Source organism: Indicator indicator, chromosome 5, assembly GCF_027791375.1.
Source record: "Indicator indicator isolate 239-I01 chromosome 5, UM_Iind_1.1, whole genome shotgun sequence".
Taxonomy (NCBI): Eukaryota; Metazoa; Chordata; class Aves; order Piciformes; family Indicatoridae; genus Indicator; species Indicator indicator.
The window spans coordinates 1,846,521-1,868,692 of NC_072014.1; the positions used below are offsets into that span (position 1 = coordinate 1,846,521).

Consider the following 22,172-nt stretch of genomic DNA (forward strand, 5'->3'; position numbering starts at 1 on the left):
TGCATAGAAAGTCCTATTGAAGCTACATCAGACATAAATGTGCAGTCTTGAGAACAATTCATGCCTGCCTGTATTCTCAGGAAAAAAAAGTGCATAGACAGATGTGCATCTCTTAAAATTAACTTTCCTGTTGGTAGTGTTCTTGGATTCAGCCTGGAATTAATTTACTGTGCAGTAGGCCCTACTGAGCTACAGTATTTTTAAACCCAGCAAAGGAAAAATGAAGTAGATTTGTCAGACAGGGAAGAAGCTGAAAGGTAAGCAGTTCCTTTGCCAAAACAGAAAGTCAATAACTGATTGCTTGATGCTTCACTAAAAAAGTTGAATCTTTACTGACAGAACAGTGAAACCTGTTAGAAAATGTACAGATTATTTAAAGAGAGACAAGGAACCAGAAGGGTCTGGCACAGGAAATAAAGAAACTGTTGTCATAATCTTCTCCTACACTTAGTATGACTTTGACCATCCTCAGCAGCTCTTGCGATACACAACAAAATCAGTTCCAGAAGAAATCTGCATACAGGATCTTTTTTTTTTACAGTGCTCAAGGTGTGTTTCTAGAGTCACATGAAAAACAAAAAACAATCTAAACAAGAAAACAGATAAGCAAGGCACTGACCAAGCCCAAAGAGGCACCAGCAAGTCATTCTCTTTGCCCTTCTGACTAAGTCACAAAAAAGTTTTGCCTAACCAAAAGCAAACCCTACCTACAGGGCTGAAAAGTGCTGAACTCCTGTGGACAGCCCATAGTCTACCACACATTAAAGCTTACCAGATGGTTGAGTGAACAACTTTAATGACCCCAAACCTGTCAAAACATGAAGAAGTGGGGCTCTGTGCACAAAGAGCGCTGAGGGAAGCCAGGTTTTCAACACAGGAGCCTAATGAAGGCTCTCCAGCCAGGACTGAGTGGTGCTGTCAGTATGCCAGAGGGACAGGATGGCATCCAGAGGGACCTGGACAGGCTGCAGAGGTGGTGCCCAGGTGAACCTCATGAGGTTCAACAAGTGCAAGTACAGGGTTCTGCACTTGGGCTGGAACAATCCTCACTATCAATACAGGCTGGGGGAGGAGGGGAGAGAAAGCAGCCCTGAGGAAAAGGACTTGGAGGTGCTGGTGGGAGAGAAGCTGGACAGAAGCAGGCAGTGCGAGCTAGCAGCACAGAAGGCCAATGGCAGCCTGGGCTGCATCCAAAACAGCTTTGCCAGAGATGGAGAGAGGGGATCCTGCCCCTCTGCTCTGCTCTGGGGAGACCTCACCTGGAGTGCTGCATCCAGCTCTAGAGCCCTCAATATAGGAAGGACATGGACCTGATGGAGCAGGTCCAGGGGAGGGCCAGGAAAATAATCAGGAGGTTGGAGCAGCTCTGCTACCAGGACAGGCTGAGGGAGCTGGAGGTGTTCAGCCTGAAGAAGAAAAGGCTCCAGGGGGACCTAATAGCAACCTTCCACTACCTGAAGGGGGCTACAAGAAGGCTGGAAAGAGACTGTTTGCAAAGGCCTGCAGGGACAAAACAAGGGACAATGGCTTCAAAGTAGAGCAGAGCAGATGTAGATTGGATGTGAGGAACAAGTTGTGCAGCATGAGGGTGGTGGAACACTGGACTGGGTTGCCCAGGGAGGTGGTTGAGCCCCCATGCCTGGAGATATTGAATGTGAGACTGGACAGGGCTGTGGGCAACCTGATCTAGTTGGGGTGTCCCTGCTGAGTACAGAGGGGTTGGATTGGATGAGCTTTGGTGGTCCCTTCCAACCCAGACCATTCTGTGATTCTAAGATGGCTTTGGTCAAAGTGGCTGACAACTTGGTGCTGTGTTTGACACCTGTAGCTCCTTGGAGGATTGTGTCCAGTTTTGGTGACAAAATATGAATAAAGATTAAGTGAATCAAGTCCAGAAATGAGCCATGACAGTTAGAAAGCATGATTCACAGCGAAAGACCTCTCAATCCCTATCAGTCTTCTGTGCTGACCTTATCACAATCCACACTTACCAAGACAGGGAACAGACCAAGTAAGAAAAGGCTCTTCACTAGCAGACGAATAGGCTGGACATGACAAGGAATGCTACAGGAATTCAGGTACAAAAAACTCCATGGTCTCTGGGTGGGACAGTTACCAGCCAGCCCAGCAAACAGCCAGAGCTGAGGCAAAACTCCTTTGCGGAAGTTTCCTTCTGAAGGCAGCCAGGCCGTTGCCAGTGCATAGGAAGCAGTGAGCATTTTCTGGGCTGCTGCATGCAGGAGATGTAACTATATAACCACATGGTCTTTTTCAGGCTTTAAAGGGAGATGGTCTTTGGAAATCATGGAGTCAGATGGGGCTTAGGGCTCTAAGAGCATTCGATATACAATATTCAAATAATAACCTGTAAGTCCCTGAGTCTACTGCTGGAGACAAACCCTTTGCCATATTGTGCGCTTACCTGGCAGGACTTGCCGAGGTCAGCATCCTTCCCTTCCCCTGCTCCATGGGGAGGGGTTTCAGCAGGCACCTGGTGAGCGTTCACCAGTGACTTCAGTGCAGCAAAGTCCTGCCAGTTCACCACCACCACTGACTGCTTTAGCAAACCCTGCCCCATGTGCACAGACATTCATTGGTTCCATCCCTGTTTTACTATGGAACATGTCTTAAAACATTGCCTTGGGGAGCCTGAAAAAATACTAAAGTAATTACATGGTAAATTATGTAAATTGCTATGTTAATTTTGAAATTACTTCACTGTCTAAAATGCCTACAGCTTTTAGTGTCCTCTTGTGAAGGCGGTGTGAACATTTTCTTGCACTATGTTGAAAAAGCACAAAGGGAAGGAAACATGAATTTTCCAAGATGTCTGGAGTATTTCCAGGGGCCAGAAACCCATAGCTGCTCATTAGAGTCAGGTAGTAGAAGAGAAATGAAGAGCCACATTTTGCTGTTTGGATGCAGGGATGCTTGGGAGCAGAAGCACATTGGGCTTGGTGACTTATCTGCTGCCATCACACAACCACCAGCTTCTTCTCCAACAGAATAACCTCATTTTCTACACCTCTTCCCATTAACTTCCTACTTCCTCTGGAAAATTGAATTCACTGCTTGCTAATTTTGACAGGAAGTCTGTGAATAACAAAACCTTGCACCTTTACATCCTCAAACCAGGCTTAGTAGCCAACTACACAACAGGTACCCCAGGAGCACGTTACTGTAAGGCAGGAAGATCTGCTTGCACAAAACATGCTGCCATTGCCCATATGAAATATTTCCTGGTTACATATCATAATTCCCACTCTCTGGAGATCCTTCCAAAGGCTCCTCCTAGTTTCATGCAGGTTTGCTGTTAGCCACTGCTCATCCAAAGGTAGTCTGCTGTAGGTCAGCAGTGAAGCAGGATGCTGTAGTCCAGAGGAGCCAGTGGCTTAGAGAGGAGCCTGAGAGGTGACCTCATTGCTGGTGATAAAGATGTGAGTGCTCAGAGGCTGGAGCCAGGCTCTGATGGGTGATGCCCAATGACAGCACAAGGGGCAGTGGTGGAAGCTGAGGCATAAGAAGTTCCACGGAAACAGGAGGAAATTTTTTTCCCTGTGAGCATGACAGAACACTGGAACAGGCTGCCCTGGGGGGTTGTGGAGTCTCCCCCTCTGGAGATACCCAAAACCTACCTGGATGTGTTCCTGTGTGACCTGCTCTGAGTGATCTCTGGAGGTCCCTTTCAGCCCCTAACATTCAGTGATTCTGTGTGATTCTGTGAATTCCTAGAGGAATGCCACTCGCTCCGAGAGGAGGGAAAACATCTGTGTACTTTTTGTGAAGGAGAAGGAATGAACGAATGAGGATCCCCCAGTCTGCTGCAGTCCTGCGTGGCTAGGTTTTATCACTGCGAGAAGCTCCACACCTAGCAGCTGAATACATGTTCACACCAGTGGATGCTTCAGCCTGAAATGCTAGGAAGTCCAGATTCTGACTGAGAGTGGCTAAACAATAAGCTCAGCCATTCAGCCATTTATAATTACTTAGTCATGATTGCCTTTATGGAAAAGGCCTCAAAGAATGTAAGCAGCATCCACATCTTTTAAATAAATCAGTTAAGAATAGAGATTTTATTGAGAAGCACATTAAAGCAGATGGGTACAGAGCAATAAGCTTTCATCTTTAATTAGTGAGGAAAACAGTGACCTGCTTTCAGTTTTAAAAATGTGTGCAGTACTAATTTACAGGGCACAGAGCACACCAGGGCCTAAGTAATTCCAGGTCTGGCTGACTGTGAACCACCGCTGCAGCATGCCTTGCTAATGCTCAGAGTATGCTTTTAATATGCTAAGTGTATCCGTAAAAGGATACTAAAAGCCTTACATTAGCATTTTCTGGATGATCTTTGAATAGATGATCAGTGCCAGACAGGCTGAGACTCACTGCCATGGCCTAATTAAAAACGAAAAGTGTACCATATTGACCTAACAAAAGGAATTTCTTCATCCCAGCTTACATCTGGTCTTTTTAGTCCCTTGGCTAGAGCCAGGCAAACTGAGCAGCCTTTGATAGCTGTCACTCTGGGATGCTGGGTTTTAATCTCAAAGAATCTTCCTAATTTTGCTTTTTTTTTTTTTTTTTTGGTATGTAAAAAGAAAATATTGTGGCTTCCAGTAGGAGCAATATTTAGCCTACTCATCAGGTACCTTCTGGTGCCTGCAGCACTCAGCAATGAGGAAGTCTTCCTCAGCCAAGGATCAATACTTGATCTATACCAGAAGAGGTGCAATAGATCACCTGCAAAGTATCTATGCATTGTTATAAATGGAAATCAAATTACATAAGGCTGTCAAGAGCAATTCACCCCAAGTTACCTAGATGCAGTTTCTCCAGTCAATGCAGATAAGAGCATTTAAGTTATGGTGACCAAGCACAACTCTGCCTTACTTACACTACACTACTGCCTCAATGTTAAATTTGTTAAATCTGATAAATCTAATAATCCACAGTGGAGGATGTAATGGTTTAGTGCAAAGGCTAACCTGTCTGCTTCCCCAACACGAAAGTGAGGGGAAGAGTGACACACAAACCTCAGGGTTGAGATAAAGAGAAGACTTTAATCATCAGATACCATAAGCACAATGTGTAATTACCTTAACTAATAATCTAATTAATCTAAAAATACAATGCATAATTACCTTATATTAGCCTATTTGCAGAAGAAAAGCAGTGAAATACACAGGGGAAAAAAACAAAAAACCAGAGCAGAAAGCAGAAAGAGAAAGCCAGCAGCTAACCGACTGCCACTCTTTCTGCCACCATGCCTGCAGAAAAGAGCCCACACCCAAGACCAGGAACCCAGAAGCAGGAACCGGCACAGGAAGCCTCCCATGTTGCAATCTGAACTTCAAGCTCCCTGATACTTTGCTGCAGTTAGCACTTTCACTTTGGGAAGCTGGCATGACTGTGGTATGCTGTGGATAGCAGCAGGTTCAGCTCAATGCATGACAAACCTCATGAAACTTATGTGTGTGTCCTCTGCAGGGAAGCAACACCCAATAACTACCAGTTTGCCAGTCCACCTCCTCAGATTAGCAAAAGAATGGAGCAATGGGAATGTCTCAAGCTTTAGTTTGGCCTTAGTTCTACCACATTGTCCCTAGCCACAGACACCTAATTTATGTATGTGTGTGGAAATACCTCTTCAGAGTGACCTCACGTGGTAAAATCAAGTCTTCATTTGCCAGGGTGACATTCCCCTTCTCTCTTCAACTTTCCCCCTCTCCACACTACTCCTTTTATGAAATTATAAAACAGGAACAGTGAGGAAAGTAAATCATTACCTAATGCATAGCTTTCTACTGACAGGATCAGAATTTGTGACTGCTTCCTCTCTGCTTCTCTTTTCCTGTACTTTTTCAACATGCAGCCTGCCATCTGCATCTTCATTACACACCTTAGGGAGAGGGGATTAAATCTTTGCCCTCAACAGAACAGTGAGAGGGTTGTGTATTTTGTTTTTCTTAAACAGAGCCCTGACGCATTAAGTTTCATAAACATCTTATGAGTCCCTGGTTCTTGCCCTGGACCACTGAGGTCCATCTGATTTAGAAGTCAGTCTTTCCACTTCAATATCCAGTGATTTAAGAAATACTAGGACGAATGCTGGCAGGCATAGCAAAGGCAAACCATGCTGTCAAAACCTCATTATGCAATTACTATACTACACAGGTGTTTGGTTAATGAAAAGCAAGTTTCCATGTTTTGTTGAGGGACCTCTGCCTTCCTGCTAAGAACAGCACAGCTAAAAGCTAGCTGCTAAAAGCAGCCATGTAACTCAAGTCTGTATGACTCTGCTAAACTGCTCACGAGCTGTTGTAACTTTGGGGTTGCAAATTAAGCTTTCAGGGATATTCTAAAACCAGATCCCAGGTTTCTCACATATCAGAGCTGGCTGAGAATGAACTGTTCCCTTCACAGCTCAGAACTATCAGACACAGAAATCACAATCCCTGGCAGAGAAAAACACATTTTCAACTCCTGATGAAAGTACTTCTTGTTGGTATGCCAGAAATGTCTCTGGCAAGTTAACAATGTCTTCCATACACTCAGTTGTTGTCTATTCTATTTTAAAATCCAGATTTGCCAGGTTCCTATGTCTGAGGAAAATAATACCTTAAAGGGCTGGGTTCAATGAGACAAGGGGAATCTCTAGTATTTAGGTTCCTATTCTAACTTATTTTTTCAAGTCTGTTTCAAGTCTGAAAACTTACCAAGTTCCCTGTATGCTGAATGCACAAACAAGCCCTTCAGTTTCACTGCCCTGTCTTACACTCAAGCACCTTTCTGTACTTCCATGATTTTACAAGGGCAACTGATGTCACTTTCAGACTCCAAAATATACCTACTCCACAGGGTTGCATGCATAAAGAACAGATAGATAGGTCTTTGGCTTGCTTAAAATTAGAGGTCCAGAGCTGAACTGCCAGGCTACACTGGGACACTGCTGCAGAGATACTGAAGACAGGGACTCTAGCTCTCCCCACCATGGTACACAGTCACAGCAAGCAGTGAGCAGAGGCACCTCCAGTCCCAGGCAGTGACCAAGGGAACCAGGTATTTGCTGACCTCACACATTTTTCCAGAGTCTGCTTTTGATATTTGTACTTAATTTAGCAGTACTCAATATACCATTTAAAGAACAAAATCAATAGATGGGATGAGGAATAAGGGCATTTTCTGCAAGCATCATCAAACCCTCAAAGAATCTGCTTTGAAGCAGGTGAGAAAACTGGGGAAGTCTTAGAGTTGTGGAGATATTTTCCCTCTCCCTCATATGATGAGTTTGGCTTGGCTAGTTTGAATTTAACATGACCTGTCAATGAAGTACAAAACTGCTGCTTGCACCAGAACTGCCTGAGAAGTGATCATGGTGAACGTGTCAGACACAAACTATGAGCAAGGGCACATTCTGTGGTGGCAGGGATGATGTCCATGAAGCACAACCATGCTGGCTTTGCTTCTCATAGCCCTGGGGGAACTCCCCCTCCTGATCTCAGCACAGCCCTTTCCTTTCATGAGAGCAGGTTTTCCCCTGCCAGCCCTTCCCCAAGCCGCCGTGGTTCGGCCTGTGCCAACCCTTCCCCAAGCCGCCGTGGTTCAGCCTGTGCCCTCCCTTCCCCAGGTCGCCGTGGTTCGGCCTGTGCCGACCCTTCCCCAAGCCGCCGTGGTTCATCCTGTGCCCTCCCTTCCCCAAGCTGCCGTGCTTCGGCCTGTGCCCTCCCTTCCCCAAGCCACCGTGGTTCGGCCTGTGCCAGCCCTTCCCCAAGCTGCCGTGCTTCGGCCTGTGCCCTCCCTTCCCCAGGTCGCCGTGGTTCGGCCTGTGCCGGCCCTTCCCCAGGTTGCTGTGGTTCAGGCTGTGCTCCAGAAGGTGCTGCTCTCACCCAGGTCTGGCTCCAGCAGCGCCTGTGGTCATCAACCTGACTGCCAGCAGCCACAAGTGTCCTTGGGCTGAAACTGATCTCCAAACCGAAAGGCCTGTGAAGAGTGGGAATTCCTGCAAAAGGCCCTTCTCTTTGCTTCAGGCACCCCTTAAGTGGTATCTATTTCTGGACAGATTACAAACACTGAAGACAGTTGTTGCCACATTTAAAAATAGCCCTGGAAGAAGGTTTAACCTTTCCTTGACCATCAGCAAATTGTAATCATTATTCCTGGATCAAAAAGGCAATTATTTGGCAGATCCTATAAAGGAATGAAGGGATCAGGCACATCCCCATGTGACACTGCTACAGGAGTTCCTCACCCCACCTAACGTTGAGTCTACAGCCTAATAGCTATCCCAGTGTGTGAGTCCTAGAGTGAGATCCCCAATGTGTTAAAATGTTGAAGCAACATTTGTGTCCAGATCTGGGAACCTCACTACAAGAGAAACATTGAGGTTCTGGAACATGTCCAAAGAAGATGATCAGAGGGCTGGAGCACCTCTCTTATGAGGACAGGATGAGAGAGTTGGGGCTATTCAGTCTGGAGAAGAGAAGGTTCCTAGGAGACCTAATTGTGGCCTTTCAGTATCTGAAGGGGGCTACAGGAAAGCTGGGGAGGGACTTTTGAGGGTGTCAGGGAGTGATAGGACTGGGGGGAATGGATCCAGCTAGAGGAGGGGAGATTTAGATTAGACATTAGGAAGAAGTTCTTCACCGTAAGGGTGACACTGGAACAAGTTGCCCAGGGAGGACGTGGAAGCCTCATCCCTGGAAGTATTTAAGGCCAGGCTGGATGTGGCTCTGAGTAACCTGATCTAATGTGAGGTGCCCCTGCCCATGGCAGGGGGGTTGGAACTGGATGACCCTTGAAGTCCCTTCCAACCCTGACAATTCTGTAATCCACCACTCCAACATCAAGTATTTATATAGCTATGAGAACAGCAGGAAAATGTCCTGGTTTTGAAGCGCTCAGGAGCTTCCATTCACCTGCTGTTTTAATTGTGATCTCATTTAAGCTGGGGCTTTAACACAAACCATTTGTTTTGTAATTTCTTTTCTCAAGTAAAAGGCTTTATCTGTCTCAAAAACTAACACTTAGTGGAGCTGCACCACAGTGTGTTTAGCGAGGGCTGCATCCTGACCAAGGGTTCATACAAGCACATCGAGCCAGCACTGTTTAAGGTGTGAATTGAAGATGATGTAATCAAAGTAGAGCACAGCCTCTGTGGATGGTCCAACACAGATATACACAGGGTGTCTGTCACCACATATTTAAGACATTAGGAAAAGGTTTAATCTGTTAAATAAATCCCTCTGCTGTTGATAGTTAAGTGATCCATCAGTTTTATGCAACTCCATCTCAAGTAATTTCAAAGCTTATCCAAGTCACCCTGGTCACTGCTCTCACAAAGTTTACTTCTCAGCTTGGCATCAAGCAGTGGGCTCACGTTCACAGTCCAGTGGCACGCTAGCTACAGATACAGGCACAAGTGCATCCATGCAAGGTGGGAACCAAAAGGAAGCATCTCCTGGCCTCATGCTCTCCAAACTCCTGCTAGACTCACATGACACCTTGACCAGATAGTGAAGCCCAACTCCCATCAGCTTGTTGTGTGAGCAACCCAAGCCTGTGTCTGCAAGGCAACACTTCATCTTCATTGCTCCTCTGGCTCTTCACACTAAACAGAATGGAACTGCACACTGAGGGACTATTTAAAATACCTTTCCAGGAATAGTCTCAAATACATCCTTCCCTTCCTATAACTGGATTCGAGACAGATCTTCTTGAACTGCAGAACTTTTAAAAGCTCTGCTTAATGCTAAGGGAGACACAGATTCACAGCACATGTAGTGGCAGGCAGGGACATGGGATGGGTGCCACATGCATTCCCAGACACATCTCACCCATCAGCTCCCACCCCAGCCCTGCAGAGCATCCAGAAACCAGGGGACCAGACCTTCCTCACAACTGAAATGGTTAAACAACTACCATCCATACGTCCATCCAAAATCAGTGGGGACACTCAAGAGTTGTTGGGAGGCTTCGGGAACCTCATCTGTGCACCCTTCCTGGTCATCACTTTGTTTTGTCTTTCATATGTCCATGGCTTTCACAAACAATATATACAGAAAAGGGGAAATACCACATGTAAAGCATATGGATGCCTTTAAAACACAGCTAAATTTTGAAATCTAAGTATGATCAGTAAGAAAAATAATGAAAGCAAGCCCTGTGGCTTTATGCTGTGTGTGTGTAGGGACATACAGACAAACCTTTTGCTTGGGGAAGGCAAATGTTCATCTTACTTGATTTGCACTGCAATAATGGGCAATTTTCATGGAGCAAAGCACCAAAGGATGTGATATTACATAAGGAAAGCCCTCATTTTCATTTTTAAATCATCCATTTGTCATGGGAAATGTAAAAACAATTTATGAAATTAAGATATATAATAGAGTGATGATGAAAGGTCTCATCCAAAGTCAATGGGAAAAGTTAATTCATTTCACTTTGTTTTGGATTTATATCACACCATGAAGAAAGAAACAGAGGGCAAGGTGTGTGTGCAGGGCACATGAGGGAGGGCAGCACCAGTGTGGCTGGCCCAGCCCAGCTCTAACGGAAAGCGAGCTCAGGCTGGATTTGGGCCAGGCAGGTTTTCTTCCCCCTCTACTCTGCCCTAGTGAGACCTCTCCTGGAATATTGCATCCAGTTCTAGGCTCCCCAGTTCAGGAGGGACAGGGACCTGCTGGAGAGAGACCAAGGGAGGGTTACAAGGATGCTGAAAGGGATTGGAGCACTGCCTGGTGAGAAGGGGCTGAAAGCCCTGGGGCTGTTTAGTGTGGAGAGGAGAAGACTGAGAGGGGATCAGATCAATGTCTACCAATAGCTGAGGGCTGGGGGTCAAGAGGGAGGGGACAGGCTCTGCTCATTTGCACCCTGTGACAGGACAAGAGGCAATAGATGTAAACTACAGCACAGGAGATTCCACCTCAACATGAGGAGGAACTTCTTTACTTTGAGGGTCACAGAGCACTGGAGCAGGCTGCCCAGAGAGGTTGTGGAGTCTCCTTCTCTGGAGACTTTCAAAACCCATCCGGATGTGTTCCTGTGCCACCTGTGCTGGATTCTATGGTCCTGCTCTGGCAGGGTGGGGTTGAAGGTCGAGGGCCTCCAGAGGTCCCTTCCAACCCCTAACATCCTCTGATCCTGTGATCCATTCATAGGTGAGGCTTGCTGGCAAGTGAGTGAGTCCCTCGCACAAAACCTGACAGACACAAAACCTAGTTTCTCAAGAAAAAAACAACTGCAAGCACAGCCACCTGTAAGGGGAATAGAGATAGGAATACCAGGACACTAACTATGGGATCTTACAGTCCCAAAGACTGTAGGAACAAAGATTCCTATATTAAGCAGGGGGAATTTTAAGGTTATAGATGCAAGGAATCTTGAAAGCAAGGAAGTTCTTTGAACATGCAAAAACCTGAAACAGCTCTACTACACTGAACATAGAAACAGTCCAGAAGTGTCTGTCTAAATACAATGCCAGAAGAAAGTCACATCTCTGACCTCAAAGTGCCTTGTCCCTTCTTAATATTCATGCAATGCCAAACCAGAGACATGAAATCAGGCCTGCTTCATACCCACTGCAAGCTCCTCTTTAACAGGAATTCTGTAATCAGTCATGATCATCAAACAGTGGGGTGGGGCTCAGCTACCCATTCCCTAGTCTGGAAAGGCTATCAGGGGCTGACACTGTCTTCTTCCTGCCACAGGAAGGACAACATCCCACTCCAGGAACTCACAAGTGGGCAAGAGTGAGGAACTGCCTTTTCAGAGAGGAGAAAAGAGAAGAGCATCTTTCTGCCAGTGGTCAGGACAATGCTACAGGTGTCTGAAACAACACCACAGGCAAGAGACTTCCATTTCTTCTGCACGAGGTCAGTGCTGTTCTGGGATGGAGCATGCTGCTCAGCAACGGAGCTGGTGACAACGCTGGAAAGAATTTCCATGGCAGTAATCTGAGCAGACTGTTAGAGTAGGGATGATACTTTTGTCCCTTTTTTGAAGTTGAATCTATACTCTGAGATACCAGCACCAAAATACATGAGGCAAGCCGCAGGACAGCACTGGATGAAACTAGTTTGAAGGCAGTTTTCAAATTTGTAATCCCATTGATTTGTAATCCCTGTATTTAATTTCTTCACTCTTGTAATTGAGGAAGGTTTTGAATACTATTGCATATTTTGGAGAAAAATCTTACAGCTTGGTCCAGCTTAAGTGTGATTTTTGGAATAAGCATGGTGTGGTGGGTTGAAATTACCCCCAACTAATTTGGAGAACTCCCCCCCCAAATAAATCTCCAGACCAGCTCAGTTTGTGATGGAAGCAAATGAAGCTCTATTTACAAGCAAACTACAATATAGAAATAGGAAATGCAATGAATATGTACAAAATAGACAATAGATAATTTATAAACAACACAGAAACTCCTCAGACCCCCTGGAGGGATACAGGGCACTGTTCACCTCCTTCCCCACTCCCTCCTTCCTTCCTGTTACCTCAAGCCGCAGTCAAAACAGAGATCTCCTGGCAAGGCCACAAGGAGAGAGAGAGAAGTTGGAAGCAGAAGCACCAGAAGAAGAAAAGAGAGCAAGAACTGTTTGTGCCTCTTCTCTATATTCCATTAGCAAGCCAATGAATTCTATAGACCTTAGCATTATTTTCCTTTTATATCCAATGGTAATTACTTTCAGTCCTTGCAGTCAGAGACTAGGCTAAAGTTCCCCCTTCAAACTGTAACACATGGCAATAGGAGTTCAGGAATATCATTATCAATATCACTGTCATTAAACACTTGCCCTACAAAAGGAGGAGCAGAGATCACATGAGGCTGGCACCCATCTTTGTCTTAGATACCTGATGGAAACTGCCTCTTAGTCCTTTACAGGCTGAATTTATTCTACTGGGTGAACAAGGATGGGCAGCACAAGGCACAACAAAGAGGTGCAACTTGCCAAAGGTTGCACAGGAAGGGGGTGCTGGTCTCTGGAGCCTCAGGTCAATGTCTGGCACCTGGGAGATGCTCTCTGACGCATCTGACTGTAACTCTCTGTGCCAGTTTTTGACTGCAGGTGAGATGAATGGCCACAGCACAACGAAGTGGCTATGAGCATATATGAAGGCTTATTGAGCCATAAATCTGGGAAGCAATATATTCAGGTGATTTCCAAGTTCTCCTAAGTTTTATGAAACCTATTTTTTAGCCAAACAACTGCAAATGAGCAGTGCCTGGTGACATTTTCTTACATTTTACCTTATTATGCCTTAGTGGTAAATTGTTCTCACCAATCAGTGTTGCAGTATCAGAGAGACTGTTAAAGACCTAAAGAAACTAGAGATAAGAGATTTGACTGACTGTCTCTACACAATGGGCTCCTTTTCTATTTTCAGCATAACTTAGAGCCACTATTAAAATAATAAACCAGTACAATGATCAATTAACAGAGTCGAGAAGCAGGTATGCCAGTCAAAACTGGCAGCTGTACTATAAGGATAAATCAAAGTAACAGCAGTACTGAGAGAGAAGCAGTTTACCCCTGAATGCGGAACACCTTTGCTATGAGGATAGGCTGAGGGATCTGGGGTTATTCAGCCTGTAGAAGAGAAGGATCCAGGGGGACCTTAAAGCTGTCTTCCTATACCTGATTGGAGCCTGTAGGAAGGCTGCAGAGGGACTTTTTACAACAATGTCCACCAACAGGACAAGGAGAAATGGATTGAAACTGAAGTAGAATAGGTTTAGATTGGATTTTAGGAAGAAATTCTTCACTAGGAGGGTGGAAAGACTCTGACATGGATTGTCCAGAGAGGCTGTGGCTGCCCTCTCCCTGGAGATGTTGAAAGCCAGGTTGGATGGGGCCTTGAGTAACCTGGGCTGGTTGAGAGGTGTCCCTGCCCATGGCAGGAGGTTGGGTTAGATGATCTCTGAGGTACCTTCCAGCCTAGACCGTTCTATGATTCTATGATCAAACATTTGTTCTTTTCCAATTACATTCAGCAAGTACCTGATTTATTCATTTACAAGCATCTCTCCACCACAGAATAGTGTCTGCCCATGGAGACACTCACGGTTTTGTGGCACTGTTCATGAACAGCACCTTCAGAAAGTTTTCAAAGACTGTTGAAAAACCCCAAGAGCTTAAAAATAAAGCATGCTTATGTTCTCTTCCCCTACATTTGGGCTAACAATGTTGGAAGCATGGTTGTCCAAAAGCCAGCCAATGGCACACACATTTGGTTTCTGTTTCTGAGAGATTACCTCAGGGTCACTCACTTTGGCAGTTGAGACTTCTGCAGGCTGCTTAATGAGTACCAGAATCCCGCTGTTGTGTCCTCCTCCTCTCATATACCACTTAGGAGCTGGCAGGCCCTGTTAACCATTTGGAAAGCAGGCCTGTTGTGAGGGTAGCAGCTCATTAAATGCTGTTCCTCAGAGCTAATAAACTCGCATTAGCTGAATTCTACATTGCAAGTGACTGGCAAAGCTCAGACCTCCCTGTTGCATTCCCTGGCTATCACACAGCACGGTGCACCACAGTAATTAACATGAAAATGCATGCTAATTCTGTTGATATTTGATGCAGAGCAGTGTTGCCTCAAAGTGGTTGTCAAAACCATGTTTGCTGATAATAAACAGTTCCTATGCAAGTGAATGTGGCATCCTGCAGCCTCAGTCTTTATCCTATTACACTGTTAGGGGCTCTCAACTCTAAATATTCATGGTGAGAAAAGAAGCCATAATTTTTTGGATGCTAACAGTAGTGATTGTTGAATGTCATTGGGCTTTGGTAGAGCTTAAGGTTGTTGCTACAGCCTGAAGGGGGAACTTTAGCCTAGTTCCTGACTGCAAAGACTGAAAGTTAAAAAAAATTTACCCTTGGATACAAAAGGAAAACAATGCTAAGGTCTATAGAGTTCATTGGCTTGCTAACGAGATACAGAGCAGAGGCACAAACAGTTCTTGCTCCCTTCTTCTGTCACTTCTGCTTGCAAGTTCTCTCTCTCTCTCTCTCCTGTGGCCTTGCCAGGGGATCTCTGTTCTGACTGCTGTGTGAGGTAACAGGAAGGAGGGAGGGAGTGGAGGAGGAGGTGAACAGTGCCCTGGATCCATCCAGGAGGGGCTCTGAGGAGTTTCTGTGTTGTTTATCAATTGTAAATATCTCTGTATTGTACATCTATTGTATGTTTTGTACATATTAATTGCATTTCATGTCTCCAGATTTTAGTTTGCTTGTAAATAGAGCTTCATTTGCTTCCATCCCAAACTGAGCTGGTCTGGAGATTTATTTGGTGGGGAGTTCTCCAAATTAGTTGTAGGTAATTTCAACCCACCTCAGCTGTCTAAGAAAGAGCTAGAGCACAATCCATTTATAAAGTAGCAACTGAAAGGAAGCCTCCTAAAAGGTCACATTTAGGCATGGAAATAAAGGACACATTCAAACAACAGCATACTTTTAGGGTTTAGAAACAAACAAAACACTGCAGGGCCTAATTCTGCCAATGCTTATACACACACTTCTCTAAACAGTTGAAAAATTGCTATTTGCTGTCAGTGACTCACTTTCAGCACTCAGTTTTCTAAACCCTAGGTGCAGAGCCTGATGCATTACTCCTAAGCAAACAACAAGAACTCACTAGTTGCTCCAGGATGGGTGTGTGCCCTGCGAAGGAATCAAAGAGTCCACCTTCCTCCAACTTGTTTTTGTTAAATGTTCTAAAAAGATTCATTTATTGTTTTCAACAAACTGCAAGAATGATAAACAGATCTGATGCCTGAAATATCCGTTTGGGACAGAGTCACCAGGGAGAAAGACAGTACAAGGAGCTGCAGTTCTTCAGAGCAGGCAGAAGATCAGAGGAGGAGCGTTCCCAGAAGAAAGGCATTCCCCCCTCTCTATAGGACATGGGACAGATCAAAGTCAGTGAGTGGCTGGTAACTATACTAATTTCCTCTAAACACACACTGTGCATGTGCATACAATGAGGCTTGATCTGTTTGACTCATTATCAGTCACCAGATGAGAGCACAAACTGTGGACAGCACAGACCTTGAACAGCCTGCAAACATATTCACAAAAGGCACAGTGTCTGCCATCTATTTCATGGAGCACACCAGCTCACTGCCCTGCTGCACTCTTCTTCCACTGCACCTTCATGGAAGGAATGAAAATATCTCCTTAAAAATAGCCAGGGAGCTTTTCATAAAGCAGGCTTTCTAGGAAGCCTATCCTATGGTTGCAACAAGTCCAGAGGAGGCCACAAAGATGATCCAGGGGCTGGAACACCTCTGCTATGAGGACAGGCTGAGGGAATTTGGATTGTTCAGTCTGGAGAAGAGAAGGCTCACAGGGACCTTAAAGCTGCCTTCCAGCACCTGAAGGGATCCTCCAGGAAGGCTGCAGAGGGACTTTTTACAACCATGTCCACCCATAGGACAAGGGGAAATGGATTGAAACTGAAGGAGAATAGGTTTAGATTGGTTCTTAGGAAGAAATTCTTCACTGTGAGGGTAGCAAGGCTCTGGCATGGACTGTCCAGAGAGGTTGTGGCTGCCCCGTCCCTGGAGATGTGGAAGACCAGGCTGGATGGGGCCTTGAGTAACCTGGGCTGGTTGAGAGGTGTCCCTGCCCATGGTAGAGAGGTTGGGTTAGAAAGCTTAAGCTGTTCTATGATTCTATGACTCTATGTTTCTATGATTCTATGATCCCATCTCATTCTTCTCCCTGGTCCTCTATAACTATTCCTGATCATGGTGTTCCCTTACAGAGCTCGTTGCTTCAGCATTACCCCAGAGCAGTGAGTCTGTGACTCTCAGTTGCTATGCCATTTTTCATTGCAACAGGGGAGTCATTGCTGGCACTCTTGCCTATCCCAGACTGCAGCTTCTCACAGTCACCTACTCCCTTGGATGAGCACATTAATTAAAATGTCATTGTGCCATTTCTTTCTGTGTAAGGTCATGGGTTTGTTTTTAAGAAGAACAAAGCAAGGTGGGAGAAATGCAGAAGTGAGGTATGGGTAGATAAGAGCATTACTAATTACATCTTCCATCTGCCTGCGATCCTGTGATACTGCTGAAATGTGAGCATGAGATCCAGCAGAAGGATGCAGCAGAAGGCTGCAAATGGGATTCTGGGCACTGACCAGCTCCCCCTCTTCCAGTGGAACCACTCTGGATGACTTTAATAAATTGTTCATGCCTTTCAGTTCTCACTCACAAGGCTTGGACAGAAGACAGAGATTGATTTAACAGAGAATAAATGTAATGCTCTGCAAGTAGCTTAGACTGCATGAATTAATCAATTATCCAAGTACATCCCACTTTAATACATTCATTACTATTCTAATCTTTAATCAACTGCTTGTTCCATATACAGCGTGGTTCCCATCTTCCTGTGTGAAGAACAATACTCACTTTGCAAAGGAAAAACACAGCTTCCAGTGCCAAACATGGAAAATCAGGTGTGGGGAGATCTGTCTCATGTGAACAGCCTGGTAACTAAGGGCTTATGGACCAGGCTGGCACTCACTGTGCCTTTCTTTGCTACACACACTACATATATTTATTGGAGATCAGTAACACAAACTGATCCAAAAAATTATTTTACCTTCACATCTCAGCTTGTTACATGCAACTGCAGCTTCCCCAGCCAGCTACTGAATTTCCTGCAGACAGAAGTGCTGTCCAGCTGGAATTTATTTGTTTGAAAAGGGGGAAGAAATTTTGAAAACTGTTTGCATCACCTCTAGGTCTTCATCTGTGTTGCTACTCTCTTCCCACCTCCTCTGTCTCCAGTGTAGAGTAACTCCATTCCCAGAGGAAACAGCCCACCCCAGCAAGGCCTGACACAAAGTCCACTTAAGGCTAGAGAACTTCTTCCCTGGTCTCAGTGGGTGTCAATGAATGCCCATAAGACACTGGTGTCAATTTTTTGATCCACTTATTCTGTACAATGGGTGACCTGTATGTGATTGATTCAAGTCTATCAGTCACTGTTCCTGTAGGAATTTCATTAATTTCTCCTCAAACAGGAGAGTTTCTGCCAGAAAGTGCCAGCAATGTGCTCTGGTGGCCAAGGAGGCCAATGGCATCCTGGGGTGGATTAGAAGGGCTGTGGTTAGTAGGTCAGAGAGGTTCTCCTCCCCCTCTCCTCTGCCTTGGTGAGGCCACATCTGGAATATTGTGTCCAGTTCTGTGCCCCTCAGTTCAATAAGGACCTCAGGGAACTGCTTGAAAGAATCCAGAGCAGACCCACAAAGATGCTGAAGGCAATGGAACATCTTCCTCACAAGGAGAGCTTGAGGAAGCTGATGAGGGCTCTGTAGCTTGGAGAGGAGGAGCCTGAGAGGTGACCTCATTGCTGGTACTAAAGATGTGCAGGGGGAGTGCCCAGAGGCTGGAGGCAGGCTCTGATGGGTGATGCCCAAGGACAGCACAAGGGGCAGTGGTGGAAGTTGAGGCAGAGGAAGTTCCATGGAAACAGGAGGAAGAATTTTTTCCCTGTGAGGGTGACAGAGCCCTGGAACAGGCTGCCCAAGGGGGTTGTGGAGTCTCCCTCTCTGGAGATATTCAAACCCCACTTGGATGTGTTCCTGTGTGACCTGCTCTAGGTGATCCTGCTCTGGCAGGGGATCTTTTCCTGAAGGATCTTTTGAGGTCCCTTCCAGCCCCTGGCATTCTGTGACTGTGATTCTGTGATTCTGTGAATGCCCACCACTAGCCAGGAGCTGAGCAAGGCTTTGCTCTAAGACAAATCCTTCATCAGGATGCCAAGAGGAGTCCTGGCGACAGAAGGCCAGGGCATGGAGTGCAGCGAGGGAAAGTGAGATCTGAGGTTGAAGGTAAAAGTGGATCAGAAATTATCTGCAACAGTGAGAAAAAGGCATTTGCTGATAACAAGCCTGGTGCTGGATGTGCATACATACTTCACTATCTAGCCTTTCATCCGGAGCCAGAGGATTTATCCTTCAGGCATGAAAGATGGAACAGCTTAAAATGGTCAGTGACCACGGAAAGCTTTAGCAGATTATTATCTTTCTAATCCACAACATTTACTTTTTCAGGATTTATTGGAGCTAAAACAAAAGTGATTAGTGTTCTGCTTTTCCGAGAGTAAGAGACTCCATTCCTACATACAGCCTGTAACAAACAGATAGTCCTGGCTGGAAAGTGGCCAACAAGAGAAAGTTTCATCACCTAGAATATGTTCACAGCACCAGACATGACTTGTGCAGTTCCTAATAAGCACCTGGACCTTCTAGAAGTTAAGCAAAAGATGAGACACTGCCCCACCCTGCAAGCACACAATGGAAGGTGGTGTGGAAAGCCCTTTGGCTCTCTCAGAGCCTTTGCTGGCTGTGCTATTTTTACGAATGTGGGAGAAGGAGCCCCCAGCATTCCACACTCTCAGTCAGCCCCCAAGAAGTCATAACTGAAAAATGCTGAGATGTTAAAAATACTCAGTGTTATTTTTTTGGCTGAGCATTCTGCCTTCAGAGAATTCAGGGTTCGTATTTTTCATTCTTACTCTGCATTTGTGATGGCTGGAAATAGATTTATTTGTTTTCAAATGGGAAGCTGAAATCCTCAGGCCATCACCAAATGTGAGCACCTAAGGTTTTAAGAAGAATTCTCAAGCTGACTTTCCCAAGCCTGTCTATGCAATTTAAGATCTTGAATGTCTTTTTCAGAATAGCACAGGAACCTGAGACTTCAGGATTGCATGGCCCACCCTGTCCAAACAGGACCTGTGTTCCTAGAGTGCTTTCCATTTTAAAAGGCATTTAGATGGCTAACTCTCAGTAATCTAAGTTAGATGCTTCTCTGCTTTTGAACGTGGCTCTTGCCACCTTTCAAAAGCAGGGCTTATTATTTTAGGTCTTTGACTTTTGAAAGTTGTACTTAAAATATTGCCACATTAGCAATAAAGTAAAAGACAGCAAAGACAGCACTTGTAAGCTGCAAGGCTGAGTGCAAGCACATCCTGGGCTGCAGCAAGAGAAGTGTGGCCAGCAGCTTAAGAGAGGTGATTCTTCCCCTCTACTCCACTCTGCTGAGACCCCATCTGGAGCACTGTGTCCAGATCTGGAGACCCTGTTACAGGAAAGATCTGGAGGTGCTGGAAGGTGTCCAGAGAAGGGCCATGAGGATGAGCAGAGAGCTGGAGCTGCTCTGCTCTGGAGACAGCCTGAGAGAGTTGGGGTTGTTCAGTCTGGAGAAGAGAAGGCTCCCAGGAGACCTTCTTGTGGCATTCCAGGATCTGAAGGGGGCTACAGGAAAGCTGGGGAGGGACTTTTGAGGGTGTCAGGAAGTGATAGGACCAGGGGGGATGGAGCAAAACTAGAAACGGGGAGATTCAGATTGGATGTTAGGAAGAAGTTGTTCCCCATGAGGGTGGTGAGACACTGGCACAGGTTGCCCAGGGTGGTGGTGGTGGAAGCCTCATGCCTGGAGGTTTTTGCAGCCAGGCTGGATGTGGCTGTGAGCAACCTGCTGTAGTGTGAGGTGTCCCTGCCCATGGCAGGGGGGTTGGAACTGGATGATCCTTGAGGTCTCTTCCAACCCTGACAATTCTGTGATTCCGTGACACATGTAAGAGAAGTAACAAACCAGAAAACTTTTTTCTTCCCATCCTCTTACTTATACTGATTTAATTTGTTTCTGTGTTTGGAGACATCAAATTTGTTCCTTCAAATCTCTCTAACGCTTAGAAGCGTAGACTTGTTCCGGTTGGCAAAGACCTCTAAGATCATCAAGTCCAACTTAAAATGATGAAACTCAACTCCCTAAGTGGAACAACTGAACACTGCCAGGATTTATATATTAATAATCTGGTAGCTTTCCAAACACAGACATAGGAATGCCCCTTGGTCTTGCAAAAGGCACAAAGTTCTACAAGGCAACTAACACAGCTTCCCCCTGCAAACCTGAGACCGGGACAGCTTTGTCTCGCAGGCAGTCCCCTTTGGTCTGTTACAAAACCAACAAGCAATGTGCGTCCTCACACACACACAACCCAGCCTGGGCTCTTACTCCACTTGGTACCTGAAAACACATCCTAGGCTTTAGTGTATTTGCAATGAATACCTCTCTTCAATCTCTCCAGCACAAAAATGTTCCTTTCTTATCAAAGATGCTAGAATCAAAGATGAATCAAATTAACTCTAGGTTAATTCCTCTAGTTCTTCATTCCCTTTGAGGCTGAAAGGACAACAGACATGCTTGTGAAAGTTTCCTTCCCCAGTGGGAGCTGCAACTCAGATGTGAATCTGCACAGACCTTTGAAGCAGTTAGGATTTCAGTGTCCCTTCTCCTGTGAAGGTTACGTCTGCAGTGCAATCACACGAGCTCAGGCCACTGGTGTATTGTGAACAGGGTGATTCAGGTAGCACGGAGAACATTTTGGCCTGCAGCCCAAGCATTTACTTAGTATGTGTGCAAGCCTTTGTGGCTTGCCCCACTGCCAGCTGAGCCAGGTGGTGTGCTGGGCTTTCAGTCTCTGGCTTGTGCAGTGCAGCACATCAGCGCCTGCAAGGACAGGACAGAACACACAGTACCTCTCTCTGTCAGCCCACAGACAGACTGAATTCTGCACACACCCACGCTGCCACGCTGCACCTGGCCTGCTGCTCTGAGGCACGTTGTGGATGCCACGTGATTGGTGTGTTAACAAACCCCTCCCTCAACCACACGCTTGTAAACCTCAGCCTGGACACAACCTGCACGGTGAAGCAATTCTACCCTTCTCTCTTTCCTTCCAAATTCCACTGAGTGATGACTACTCTAGCTCACCTCATGCTTTTTCTTCTCCCTCCATTTCATGCCCCCTCAAATTTTATTCACTTTCAGGATCTTCCAGAGCCTATCATTCTCTCATACACTATTTATGTCCTCCCACCTTCAATAAGCCTGTCATGCCACCTTTCATTAAACACAAGATCTATTTCCAAACATCTTTTGTTCTTTCTTTTATACTGCATCTCAAAGATGTGGATCTCCAGCACGCTATATCATTGACTTCTTTCAAATCTTTACCCTCAAACCTTCTTTGTCTTCATACTGAAGTGAAACTTGGCTGCCTTGGTGGCTACGGATGTGCAGAGCTGATGCTCCCCATCAGACACTGCTCTGTTTCCCTGCGTTTGCTCTACCCACCTCTCTGGGTCCACTGGGGGCCTCC

The 22,172-nt window shown here is 45.7% G+C and overlaps 1 protein-coding gene across 1 annotated transcript in view; it reads right to left on the minus strand.

Moving 5' to 3' along the window:
* Window positions 1-22,172, minus strand: part of ERBB4 (erb-b2 receptor tyrosine kinase 4) — a 538,583-nt gene that overhangs the window by 383,716 nt on the left and 132,695 nt on the right. The gene's annotated exons all lie outside the window — the stretch shown is intronic.